The following is a 12,500-nucleotide window of genomic DNA, read 5'->3' on the forward strand; positions in this document are numbered from 1 at the left end:
CTGTGTTATTTTTAGGCTATAGTATCAATATAAAACATATTTTACTGTAGGATGCCTTAGCCTGGAATCAACCAAGGCCTGCAGTGTGAGCTATTTTGCATCGGAATTACATGAGGGCAAAGGGAAAAATTGCTCATAAGAAATATCATTTTGCCCCAAATATCACTACGAAAGGGGCCAAAAATGCCATTGAATGTTTTTGAGTCTCGCCTTGACTGTTGTTCCGTGTGCGGGAAGGATCAAACGTTCTTAAAAAGAAAAAAGGAGCACTTCTTGATCAGACCTGTGAGTTCGCAGAGAGCAAATCCAGTCTCCGTCACCATCTCAGGTCCAAAAGAAAAAGGCCCTCAAATTTAGCAACAACCAATGTCGTTGTCTACCGGGGAATTCTTCTGCTGACTTTATCAAGTGGAGCAAAAACAACAAGAAATACGTGTCCTTTCGTCACCAGGCAACCGAGCAACATAGTGGGTGATAACCAGAGGTTTCAAAAGTATTCACATTCATTACTCAAGTAGAAGTATAGATACTTCTGTTGAAGCATCAACTCAAGCTTTTAACTTAAGTAAAAATACTGATTGTGTAGGTGTAAGGGGAAATAATTCCATCAAGTACAAAGTCTTAATGTGTAATCTCGCTCACAGAACATGTCAGTCCATTACAATAGACAATAATAATTCAGATCATGTGAACCTGCCGTTCGGATGATGTAAACATGGTGATGTTCAGAGAGGCAATGCTAAAACATAGGGACACATGCTCAAACAAATAAAACGCCCCTGGATACTTCCGGTTAAGTTAACCATCATGTGTTGATGATGTCACAGAGGTGCGCGGTTTTGTGAAATAATAAAGATGGACGGATACAGCGCCAATGACTAATATTAGTACTACGTGTTTTACTTGGACAATTAAATGTCAGTGGACACTCACAAATACTACAGCCCCCATCACGATTACAATTGTTCACTCCTCAGTGCGCGGTTTCGCCCACCAGCGGAACCCCTCCGCCCCTAAACCCGGCCGGTCCGCCCGCAACTTTCAACGTGCTTATTACCTGACGGACCTTCTTGCGGTCCGCGAAAAAGGTTATTAATAGTATATTAAGTTGACGCTTTGTTGCGTAAAATAAAGACCAAACGAAAAGAATAAAATGATCTTCTGTCATTCACGTAAGAAAATAAACTCACGTGTCTGCAGCTCAATAACAACACCGAAGGAACAACGTCTCGACCCCGGTTTAAGTCTCCAGCAGACGAGGAGTAGCCTCGTTAGCAGTTTAGCTAGCTATCACTTATCGCTCTCCCATGTTTGAAAAATCTAACCGTCCTGCCTCCACATAAGGTTATGTCCCAGGTGTGGTCGTGAAAAGCAAGTTCCATTTTTATGTATGCATCAATGCATTCCAACTAATGAGGCTTGCTAGCTACCCTTAGTTAACGGTTCACAGACTGCTGTCAGTGAGAAATGTTTCCACTCTCCTATAGGGTTGGGTACCGAGAACCGGTACTAATATAGCACCGGTTCCTACGCGGTACCTACCGTACTGAAATGCAACGCAGATTTCGGTGCTTAGTTTCGGTTCCTGAGCCGATTGAAAAAATGTATTTACACACTCTGATGACACCGTCCTCTCAGCAGCAAACGATAGCCTACCGTGTGGCAAGCTAGCCATCACCCTTCTATTCTATTTAAGTCAGTATTTCCCTCCCTCTTTCAGCACGCGGCACTATCGCCCAGACAGATGCAGGCACACTATTGCGCGCACACACAGACACGTGCGCATACACAGGAGAGCTGCGCTCTCCAGCGGACACAGAGCGTGAGTCCGCAACTACCGCACCCCTCCCGTCGGACAGCCCCCCACTGAAGTATTAAACAGAGGGTGTAACGACGTTCCTTCGGTGCTGTTCGCCATTAAGCCACATTGAGCTGCAGACACGTGACTCCATTTCTTCACGCAAATGACGGCAGATCGTTTGATTCTTTTCGTCTTTATTTTACACAGCATAGCGTTAACTAAACATAGAAATAATAATAAATTCTATCACATGGTGGATAAACAATATGCTCTTTTGCTTAATCAGAAATAATTTTAAATGCACCGGTTTAGCACCGAAAAACCCCCCGATACCAATCCCTACTCTCCTCAAAGGTTACTGACATCTTGTGGTTAACAGCCAATCGTGTATTTGGATAAAACACAATTAGTTGAGACTGTAGTTGATTGAGGGTTTCAAGGTTTAAATTAGTTTTGTTTTTACAGAAGCATGGCGTAATCATCTCAATAAACGAGAGCCAACTTTGGTTGCTGTGAATCTGATCTAGAAGACAGCGTTCTGCAAAATAGTCAAGCTGTTTGACATCTCTTAACACGAGAAACGATAAAAGAAATAAAAAGAAAATTGAATGAGTCTGATTAATGTTTTCTGTTTTGATTCAAAGAATCTTAAGAAAAACCCTTTAGATTTGTAAACTACTGCCTAATAGTCTCATTACTGCCATTTTATGGCAATTACATATACATCCAAATATAGTCCAAATAAGTATATTTAATCGTTTTAACAAAGGTATTATGTTATTTCACTAGTTTAATGAAAAAATGCCGCCAATTTTTTGATAAAACAACCCTGCTTTTCAGTTAGTGGGGGCAAGTGCGTAACAATGCATTCTTTAGGAAATATTGAGAAAATACCAATCTAACCCCCCCAATATACATGGTTACGCCCTTGAATGGGGCCTAAATATTATGTGAATTTCCTACCCTGCTATGGCATGACATATTATGCAGCACGATAAAGTGTCATTAATGTCTACATTGAATCAACGGTGCTAGAATATTTGGTGTTTGGTTGTCCTCCCCCAAAGCCCATATATATGGATAACTTGCCAACGATATAAACTATTTGACAAAAGTATATAGATAACACTGCAATAAGTAAGACAAATCTTTCGATATGAGACAGGCTGTCTCAGTTGAGTTGGGGTCTGATAGGCGCAGATACGAAGACAATTGGTTGAAGTTGTCAACATCAAAGGGGGCTGACTTTGGCAGTCTAGAAAGCTTTTGGAATACACCCTGAAACCAGAGATGGGGATGGTGAGAAGAAATTCAGTCTGAAGAAGAGTAAATGGGATTGGGTCAAGGGTGTATGTGGTGAGGCAGTTAGACTACATACTGAAACCTCTTGTGAAGCAACATAAGGCCTCCTGATGGTATCAGCCCCAGGGTGCTGAAGACCTGCGCCATCCAGCTGTCTAAAGCCCACCAACATCTCCTTATTCTGAACCTAAAGCAGCAGGCAGTCCCGATGCTGTAGGAGACACCGTGGCCTCAATGACCACTGACTAGTTGCCCTCACATCCCATGTGATGAAGGTGCTGGAGAGGCTGCTCTTGACCCACCTTCAAGCCCAGATAAAATCATCACCGGGCCCTCTGCAATTTGCATTGCCTTATGTGGGAGTGGATGACGCCATCATCTACCTGCTGCCACGAGCCCAGTCGCACCTGGATGGTGGCTCTATCCCTTTCTTTGACTTCTCCAATCAGTGATTCTGGCGCTTCACAGTTCTGTGTACCTTGTACACAACTCACTTCAGTTAGGGCAGCTCCGACCGCTGGGCGCTACATGACTTGTAAAAATAAATGCTGCAGCCTGCCGAAGAGCAACGTCAGTTTTTACGGCATAATGCCGGTATGAACAGTGCGTGAGTTACCGTAAAACCTTGATTAAAGACTACATAGAAGACTGTAAAAATTGTCAGCCCCTCCCCACTCTTTATTCTTAAACCGGAAATATGATCATTAGCGCCTAAAAGAACGTTTTGTGTATTCTTGTGTGAGTACTACACTTTTGAATGCTATTTCCCATTCTAAATTCATAATTTATGTCTGCACATATAAATACTTGTTCTGAATACAAGGGCTTGTAAATGTAGTAGTTGTAGTTTTTATTCTTAAAATATCAATGTTTGTCTACATTTTTAATTGTTCAAAAATGCTTCCAGTTTTATTAGAAATTAAATAAAATACATATTAAAATGTATACTTAATTCTAGTTGAGTAATATCGTCTCAACTTCACCAGGTATTTTATGTAATCCTTCGGTTTTAGTAATTACTATTACCCTTCTACGTTATTAACAAGGCCCAGCAGAACAGGCTGAGCCCCAATGCTCCCTCAAGCTAATGGTGACTGAAGGAGTGGGGGGATGGGCGAGGGTACGGTGGGGACAGTCAATGTCAGGTTTTGTGTTAAGAACCTTAAGTTTCGTTTCTTTACACAAAACCGAACTGTTACCATCCACGTGGGGTCCTCGGTCTGGCCACGCCCCCACCAAGCACCTGCTACCGTCCATTTCCCTCAGACTGCCGAGCAGCAGACAACGTGACGGTGCTGGCTGCAGAAGCTGGATAGAAATGGTGAGTTTTTAATTATTGGACTAGCTTCTAATGTAAAACAGTGCTTTTTACGTTTACTTTGATACTATTAATATATGTACTGCCATATAAAATGAGCTGTTGCAATGTGCTAAACTCAACTTAGATGGGAAGCTAATGTTAGCTAACAATAAGCAAGCATGTGCAACTAGCACCACAAATAGTGCTGTTAAGTTTACTTTGATACTATTTTCATATATACTGCCATATAAAATGAGCTGTTGCAATGTGTTAAACTCAACTTAAATGGACAGCTAATGTTAGCTAACAATAAGCAAGCATGTGCAAGCAGCAGCATGTGCACGCGTTGTGAAATAGAATGCTGGACAGCTAATTAGTTATTTATTATATACTTTATAAATATATTCATGTTTTATCAATATCTTTTCACACATAATGTGAATATTATGCTCAACAAAGGGAGTGTAATACTTAATCTGCGTTAAGACCTGGATTATAACTAATTTCCCTTTAACCATTTTAAGTATCCTTACGTTGGCTTTTGGGCCTATAACACTTAATAAGCAGTTTTCCATTTGCCCAAAGAGTGATTGTAATATCTACCCATGTATAAATAGGCATTTTAATTCAGATTGTCATAGGTATTGAGATAGATAATATAATGTTTGTCGTTAAGAACAGAAGTAGATGTTGTTACTATAATGCATTCCATAACAGATAAACTTAATTCATTTCATTAAAAAAAAAAAAAAAGAGTACTGTAATGAGTTGGATGTATAGCTTTGGCTGAATGTGTCCCTTGTGCTTTTAGGAGGATGGAGCATGTTTGCCATCCAGTAGTGACAGCTCGAAGTGCACAGGTGAGAGAGGGGAGACACAAGGAGATGATTGTACATTGGTGTTTGTAGAAAGTCAAAGGAATATTACACTAAACTAGGGTTCTATAGATCTTTTTTTTAATCCCAAATTGATCATGATGTTAAGGTTTAGGTCATATAACAAGTATATGGGGATTTCAAATGCAAAATACATACATTCTTTTTTAATGTCTCATTTTGAAGTTATTTGTTCATCATACACCATAATAACATTTCCATCCGCTTACATATTTGCAGATGCTGATGTCGGAGAAATGAAGGAGCCTTTGACCGTGAACATACTAACCAGGTAGGCTATGTCATCTTAAGGTTCTTAAATGGCTGTTAACCTGCTTGACTGTGCACATAGAAAAAAAATGTCACAATGAATACAATGCTAGAGTAATTAATTTTTACAGGTAGTTTATAAAATATATTTGACTTCAATTTTACCATAGTGTTTCCCACCAATTTAGATTCTATTAAATACAATATTCACTGGGTTGATAGCAGATCAAGCAGTAATAGACGAGTTAGGTACTTAATATTTAAGCAATAAGGTACGAAACACTAAGAAAGTACGGCCTCAAGTACCTTATTGCCTTTATAACGCGGTTGCCAGCGAAATTATAAATGGTAAGTAAATAGCTGCCTTTCAGCACTAAATAGTTGTAGCCACCAAACGTTGTGTATCTCATTTCATGAGTCTCGAGCACACGTGTCAAACTCGAGGCCTGCAACGTCATTTTATGTGGCCCATGAGTGCCCAATTCACATATGTTAAACTTGCGGTCCAAATCTGGCCTGTCGTGGCGCCCGACTGCCCGTCCGGCGCGGCCTGCCGCCGGAGTGTGCTCAGCCCGCCGAGTAACAACCGCGCTGTCACTGAACAGTCGGCCGTATCGGCCCTCCCCCTCCCGTGCGCAGTGATATGTAACGCTTGGGTCAATGTGAACAGCAACTGTAAATTATCACTTATTATAATACGGATATATCATAGCGGCTTTCCTTGTGTTCTCTGCATCGCAAAACTGTTAAACAATGTACAGTATGAGCAACAGTGTGAGACCGTCAATGCTCGGCTGCGGCGTGATGTGTCCACCATTTGCGGATCTCGAAGGTCTTCCTGTAGATTAATGATTGCTTGTCGGCAGCATCGATAGCGCTCGTACAGGAAGTGATGTCATAACAGATCTTTGATTTCGGAGAACTCTCCCTGTAAAATGTAAATCTAAATAATATCGCTCTTTCATTAATGAGGAAGACAGCTTCCTTTTTTCCAGAGCAGTGGCGAGCTTGTGTTGCTATGGTTATTTTGCCAAACGTTGGTATTTAGCATGAAAAAAAGATGAAAGAAAGTACTGCAGGACAAGAATCATAAATACATTTTAAAATATGACGAGTTAAAGGCTATCCCCAATGTCCAAAGATGTGTGTAATTTGACTTTTTATTTAATCAGGTAAAATTAGTTAAGAATCAATTATCATTTACAATGAGGACCTGGCCCAGAGGCATTAGGAATGGTGCCTACGGTGTACTATGGGTAAATGTAACTCATCGATTGAATTGTATTAAATTAAAATATGAGGTATAAGAGATGCCTTTTGTTTACAGACAGCTGGTTGGTGAAAAAGATATTCACTGCTGCCACATGAAGCCAAATGTAATAGTTTAAGTAAATGTGAGGATTATAGAAATTTCTAAAATAGTAATACAATATTTATCTTTTAAAGAAAACACACAGTTCAGTGACAAGTGACTAATTTGCATGCATTTTACCTTGCCTGTACATTTATTTACAATCACATTCCCTAATTGAGTTTAAAAAAAATATCAGGTGTGTTCATTCTGTGGGCGCCAAAACTATTTCATTGCATTAATGAATACATTTAAAGTCTCTTATTCTAAATTTTGCTTGTTTTAAGGTAGTTCCGATGAAAAGATGCTGCTGGCTGGAGAGGTCTGGTGAATCTCACACAAAAAAGGTAATCTCTTCCAAGTTTTTCCAGGTTTTCACCTAACATATCTATTAGAGCTGTCAACAAATATTCTATATTAAAAAATATATACGAATAGTTGTTAAAAACAGATATTCAAATGTGAAAATGAATAATACAGCAGCGGCACGATTGTCTGCTTTGCGGGTTGCACGCTACTGTACTGACTTCATATTGCATTAATAAAATAGACTAGAAGTTACAACAGCTTCATGCACTGGGCCCTGTTCCTCGTACATGGTTAGCTGGATAATTTTCAGGATGAGATGACGTAGATCAGGCTTTGCGGTTCTTCGAAGCAGGTTTGGATATATCACCATAGCAACACATCAAAAATCCTGCACTTAACGTTAACTGCTGTGCGATACTTTGTTGGGCTTGTACACCTCGCAGGGGGGCGGTGTCAGTTTTTGCCATAAGTACATGGTGCATTTAATTTTGTATAGCACAGTATCACAAATATGCCTCAGAGGGCTTGACAGTCGACACGTGTGGCATCCTCTTTCCAGAAAGCCTCACATCGGCACAGGAAAAACCCCACAAACAATGAAAAATCTGAAAAAAAGACACCTTTAGAGATGGAGGAGGCTTCTCCCCCGGGATAAACATCCTGCGATGACGTATAGAATGAACAACGTAAAAGATGTACATTATGTTCAATTCATCCAACAGAAATGATTGAAATACACATTATCTCCTCGTATGCGTTCATCATCATCTCCTGCTCGTGAGCGGAGAAAAAAGACGCACCTCTTTTAAGTTTATTTGTTGTTGTACTGTTAAAAAATCCTTGTTTTGGCCTTTCGCTTTCTTACGTATGACGCGCACATGCGATTATCCTGATGTCTGACATTTGGTTCAAACTAACGAGACAGTTTGAGCGCGGATCCACCTTTGGGGAACCGAGTCCCTGATGATTGACTTAGTTGAATCACGTACGAGTAAAAAGGGCCCTAGTTTGATCATTTGCCATTTCATGCCAAGGAAATGTTCCATGTTAACACAGCACAGCTCGCTCGGAGCATTCAATGTTTGTAACTATCAACTTCAAGCGAATATTAGAACATAATTTTTGAGAATATATATGCTAGTTCTATTTCTTGTCTTACTGGAATCTTTACTACAAATACTTCACTTTACTGCAACTATAGGTTGTCATACTGTGTGTAGTGGTACAGTCAAGACCTATTGTCATTATAGCCTCAGTAGTTGCTGTTTAACAGCATTACATTTTTGTCTCATTTTATTCAGGGTCACCACAAACAAAGAAGAAGTGGACCAAAGAGGAAATCGAAGCTGTTGAAAGGACCTTAATGGACTACATCAATGGTGGTCAGTGGTCAGAAATGCATCACAACATCGTCACTGGCCGATCAAGGGATGAGTTGTCAAAATATATATTAAAAACTGAATTTAAAAGAATTAAAAAAAAGGTAAGCCGCATTTTCATCAGATGGAAGATTAAATTCCTGGTGGACTGCCAGCACGTTTACAGACATTGTTTACAGTAGTCTTATTGCTCCCTGTTCTGTAATTGTTAACTTTATATAATATTTGAAAGTTGATGATGATGCTTTAAACTGCATAGTTTTAAAAAAATAAAGATGCAATATATCAAACAATATTATAGAGTGGGGTTTAATATACATAGATAATGAGTCATTATACAATGATAATGAGTCATTATACAATTATAACATTCAATGGTGTATATATTCAGCATGAATTGACAAAATATGTATTAAGTGCCTTAGAGTTTCTAAAAAGTACCCTTTATTGAGTACCTTACCTTGTTTGAGACACATTTTGAACACTGCCCCCTGGTGTGATTTTGTATTATGACATAATTGGACGGTCCCCACCGGAATAGAGAAACCAGAAAAATATTCAACTCTATAAATTTGTGAAATTTTGAGATTTAAGGTGATATTGGGGTTTGAAAAAAATTAAGGAAAATGATTTGATTGAAAGTATGCCATTATTCTGTTAAAAAAAATGAGGTCCCCACGCTTCACCTCTGTGCATAAGTCCCCACCGGCATAGAAGAACCCGTCTGTGTGTGTGTGCGTGTGTGTGTGTGTGTGTGTGTGTGTGTGTGTGTGTGCCTCCATGTCTGCTGACAGTAACCTACTTTTATGGAGCCCACTCACTCAGAATGATAAAAAATACTGCAATTCTCCCTCCTCTCTCTCCGCCGGTCTCCTCCTCCACCTCCTATCTTCTTCTCGTCCTCCCCACTCCTCCCTCCATCTTCTCTCCTCATCCTCATCTGCTCCTTCATCGTCTTTGGTTCCTCTTCCCTTTCTCTTTCTACATCCATTGTTTATTTCTATCCCTCGATCCATCATTCCTCCTTTGCTTTCTCTCCTTTTCTCCCTCGTGTTCACTCCCTCGCTCCTACTCTTCCTCCCTTGTCTCCCCCTCAGTACCTCCTCATCCCCCCCACTTCTGCACTCAATTCTTGTCCCTTCCTTTGTACTGTTGTGTTCCTCCGTTCTCCCTCGCTTTGATGCGGATGCTGCAGCCGTCGGGCCGGCTGGGTTCAGAGTGAAGGATGGAGGGAGCGAGAGAGAAGGAAAGGGAACAAGGGAATGACAGAAGGGAAAGTAAGGACGGAAGACGAGGTCGCAGAGAGTATATCTTCCGGCACAACTGGTCTATATTAAGAGGAAAGAGGACGAGATGAAGATGATGCAGCGAAGTGATGCTGCTGGACATTTAAACTAAAGAGGAAAGTTGGTTTTGAGATTTGGTTGAGGTGAACTTTTACTTGTTTACTCTTACTTTGCTGTCCCTTGTGATTCACACAACATTATACCAGCTGTCAGACTAGTTGACCACCTGACAAGAAGCCCCCCCCCCCCCCCCCCACACACACACACACACACTTTGAGGATCACTGTGACAGACTCATTGGCTTTCTTATCTTTTTTTTTAATTTCCTTTTACACTTCTCTACATTTCTTTGCTGCTCCAATGACCCAATTCTGAGGGTGACGGTTAATCTCCCGTCACGCTGTAATCTGATCTGATGTGTGACGTAAGGTCCTTTGTCCCAGAAGACACAGAGTGGATGTACGAGATCAGGAGGAAATAAAACACCTCGCTGCCCTGAAGTGGGCGGTTTGACCGGAGATGTTTCAGCACGTTGTGCATCTATGTGACACACCTGTGTGTGTGTGTGTGTGTGTGTGTGTTGTTTGTGCTCGTAGGAGGTGACACTACGGAGATGAGCCTCTTTCCTCCAGTTGCGTCATGGAAGTGTCACTGCGTGCTCGTATGGGAATTAGTTTTCTGTGTTATGTTCATTACTTTGTGGCTTCCACTCGAGTGTGAAAAAAAATGGTGGATACAACAGTCGGACAGGAGGATGATGGACAGCTGTGTGTGTGTGTGTGTGTGTGTGTGTGTGTGTGTGTGTGTGTGTGTGGAGGGAGAATCTATGCAGTTCTCATTACCAGCCTGTAAAAGTAGCACAGCAGATACTCGGGCCAAGAAAAAAAAGCTTCTTCCACAAATCAAAAAGAGCTGGGGTCAGGGGGAAAGGGGGGAGGGAGGGAGAGGGGGGAGGGAGAGGAGGGAGGGAGAGACGCACCCTTTTATCTTCCACATGTCTATATATAGCGGCTCATGGAGGAGAAGAGTGGAGCCGGATGGGAGGGAGACGGCAGGAGGCTGCAGGTGGAGGAGGATGGAGAGAGTGAGACGGGACAGGGAGGACAGCTGGAGAGCCCGTTTCGGGGATTTTCAGGGTGTGAGGAAGAGGAGGAAGAGGAGGAGGAAGCAGATGAATGGACAAACAACCGAGGCGGTAAAAACCAGGTTGTTTGTTCCACAGCTGCAAAACGAGATGAGTGGAGTGCAGCGGCGGTTCATGGAGCTCCTGTCTGCTGATTGGTGGAGCTTCCACAGCTGCAAAGGATCCACCTGCTTCGCCTCATCTCATCAGTGAATCTGCAGTCTGGTCACAGCTGGTGACCCGATGAGTTTCATATTCGGTGTCTTTGTTGAAAACAGGAGGAAGTGGCCTCACCACTCGTGATTTAACACGGTGGATCTGACCCGCCGTGCAGACCTGTTTCCTTATTCATCTGAGCCCTGCATGCTGGAGATGGAGGGTGGAGGGAGAGAGGGAGGGAGGGAGAGAGGGAGGGAGGGAGGGAGGGAGTGAGAGAGGGAGGGAGTGCTTGCGTCACCTCCATAAAGGAACCGACTCTTGCTGAGTCGAGTGCTACACAGTTTCATTTATTTGATAAAGCTTCATTTGGTGTGATTTAAAATCTCCCCCCTCATCAGCCTCGGCTCCTCTAAAGCACAGCCTCAGCGCCACGTCGGAATGCCTCATCAGCTGAAAACACACACACACACACACACACGTAGACACATACACACACACACAAACACCCACACACACACAGACACACACACACACACAGACACACACAGGAGCCAGCCGGTGCACAAGGACATTCTTCAGCGGATGACTTGGACTGAGGCGTATTTAAATAGGTGTGGGTATTTCTGTGGAGGCGTTGGGATGGAGCGAGAGGAGGAACTTTTAACAGTAGATTTATCTTAGTTCGTCGGCGTCATCGAGGATGTTCTTCAGCGCTGTGAGGGTGTAGAACCAAATCTGTGTCGGTGTGTAAGTGTGTGTGTGTGTGTGTGTGTGTGTATCGGTACACGAGTCATTTCATAGATTCTTGCAGATCATATTTAGATGTTAGAAGAACGACAATAAACAAAGCATCAAGGACGTGGCAAGCAAAGCTGTGTTAAAGCTGCATTCTGTGTAGTGGCCAGCAGGAGGCGACTCCTCTGCTCCCATAGACGTCTATGAGGAAATGACTCTACTTCTGTGTAGTGACCAGCAGGGGGCGACTCCTCTGCTCCCATAGACGTCTATGAGGAAATGACTCTACTTCTGTGTAGTGGCCAGCAGGGGGCGACTCCTCTGCTCCCATAGACGTCTATGAGGAAATGACTCTACTTCTGTGTAGTGACCAGCAGGGGGCGACTCCTCTGCTCCCATAGACGTCTATGAGGAAATGACTCTACTTCTGTGTAGTGACCAGCAGGGGGCGACTCCTCTGCTCCCATAGACGTCTATGAGAAAATGACTCTACTTCTGTGTAGTGACCAGCAGGGGGCGACTCCTCTGCTCCCATAGACGTCTATGAGGAAATGACTCTGCTTCTCTTTGGATTCACTCCCTCATTGTAAACATTGTAAACATGAGTTT

General features: G+C 42.2%; 1 protein-coding gene and 1 long non-coding RNA gene across 14 annotated transcripts in view; both read left to right on the forward strand.

Moving 5' to 3' along the window:
- The window catches only part of cacna1ab (calcium channel, voltage-dependent, P/Q type, alpha 1A subunit, b), an 82,941-nt gene that overhangs the window by 14,651 nt on the left and 55,790 nt on the right, over positions 1-12,500 (forward strand). The gene's annotated exons all lie outside the window — the stretch shown is intronic.
- LOC119211477 (uncharacterized) lies at positions 1,750-10,115 on the forward strand. Its single transcript, XR_009956949.1, has 4 exons — positions 1,750-5,263; positions 5,519-5,570; positions 7,187-7,246; positions 8,510-10,115. It is a non-coding gene; the product is annotated as an uncharacterized LOC119211477 (long non-coding RNA).

The sequence above is a fragment of the Pungitius pungitius genome, chromosome 9, assembly GCF_949316345.1.
Source record: "Pungitius pungitius chromosome 9, fPunPun2.1, whole genome shotgun sequence".
Lineage (NCBI taxonomy): Eukaryota > Metazoa > Chordata > Actinopteri > Perciformes > Gasterosteidae > Pungitius > Pungitius pungitius.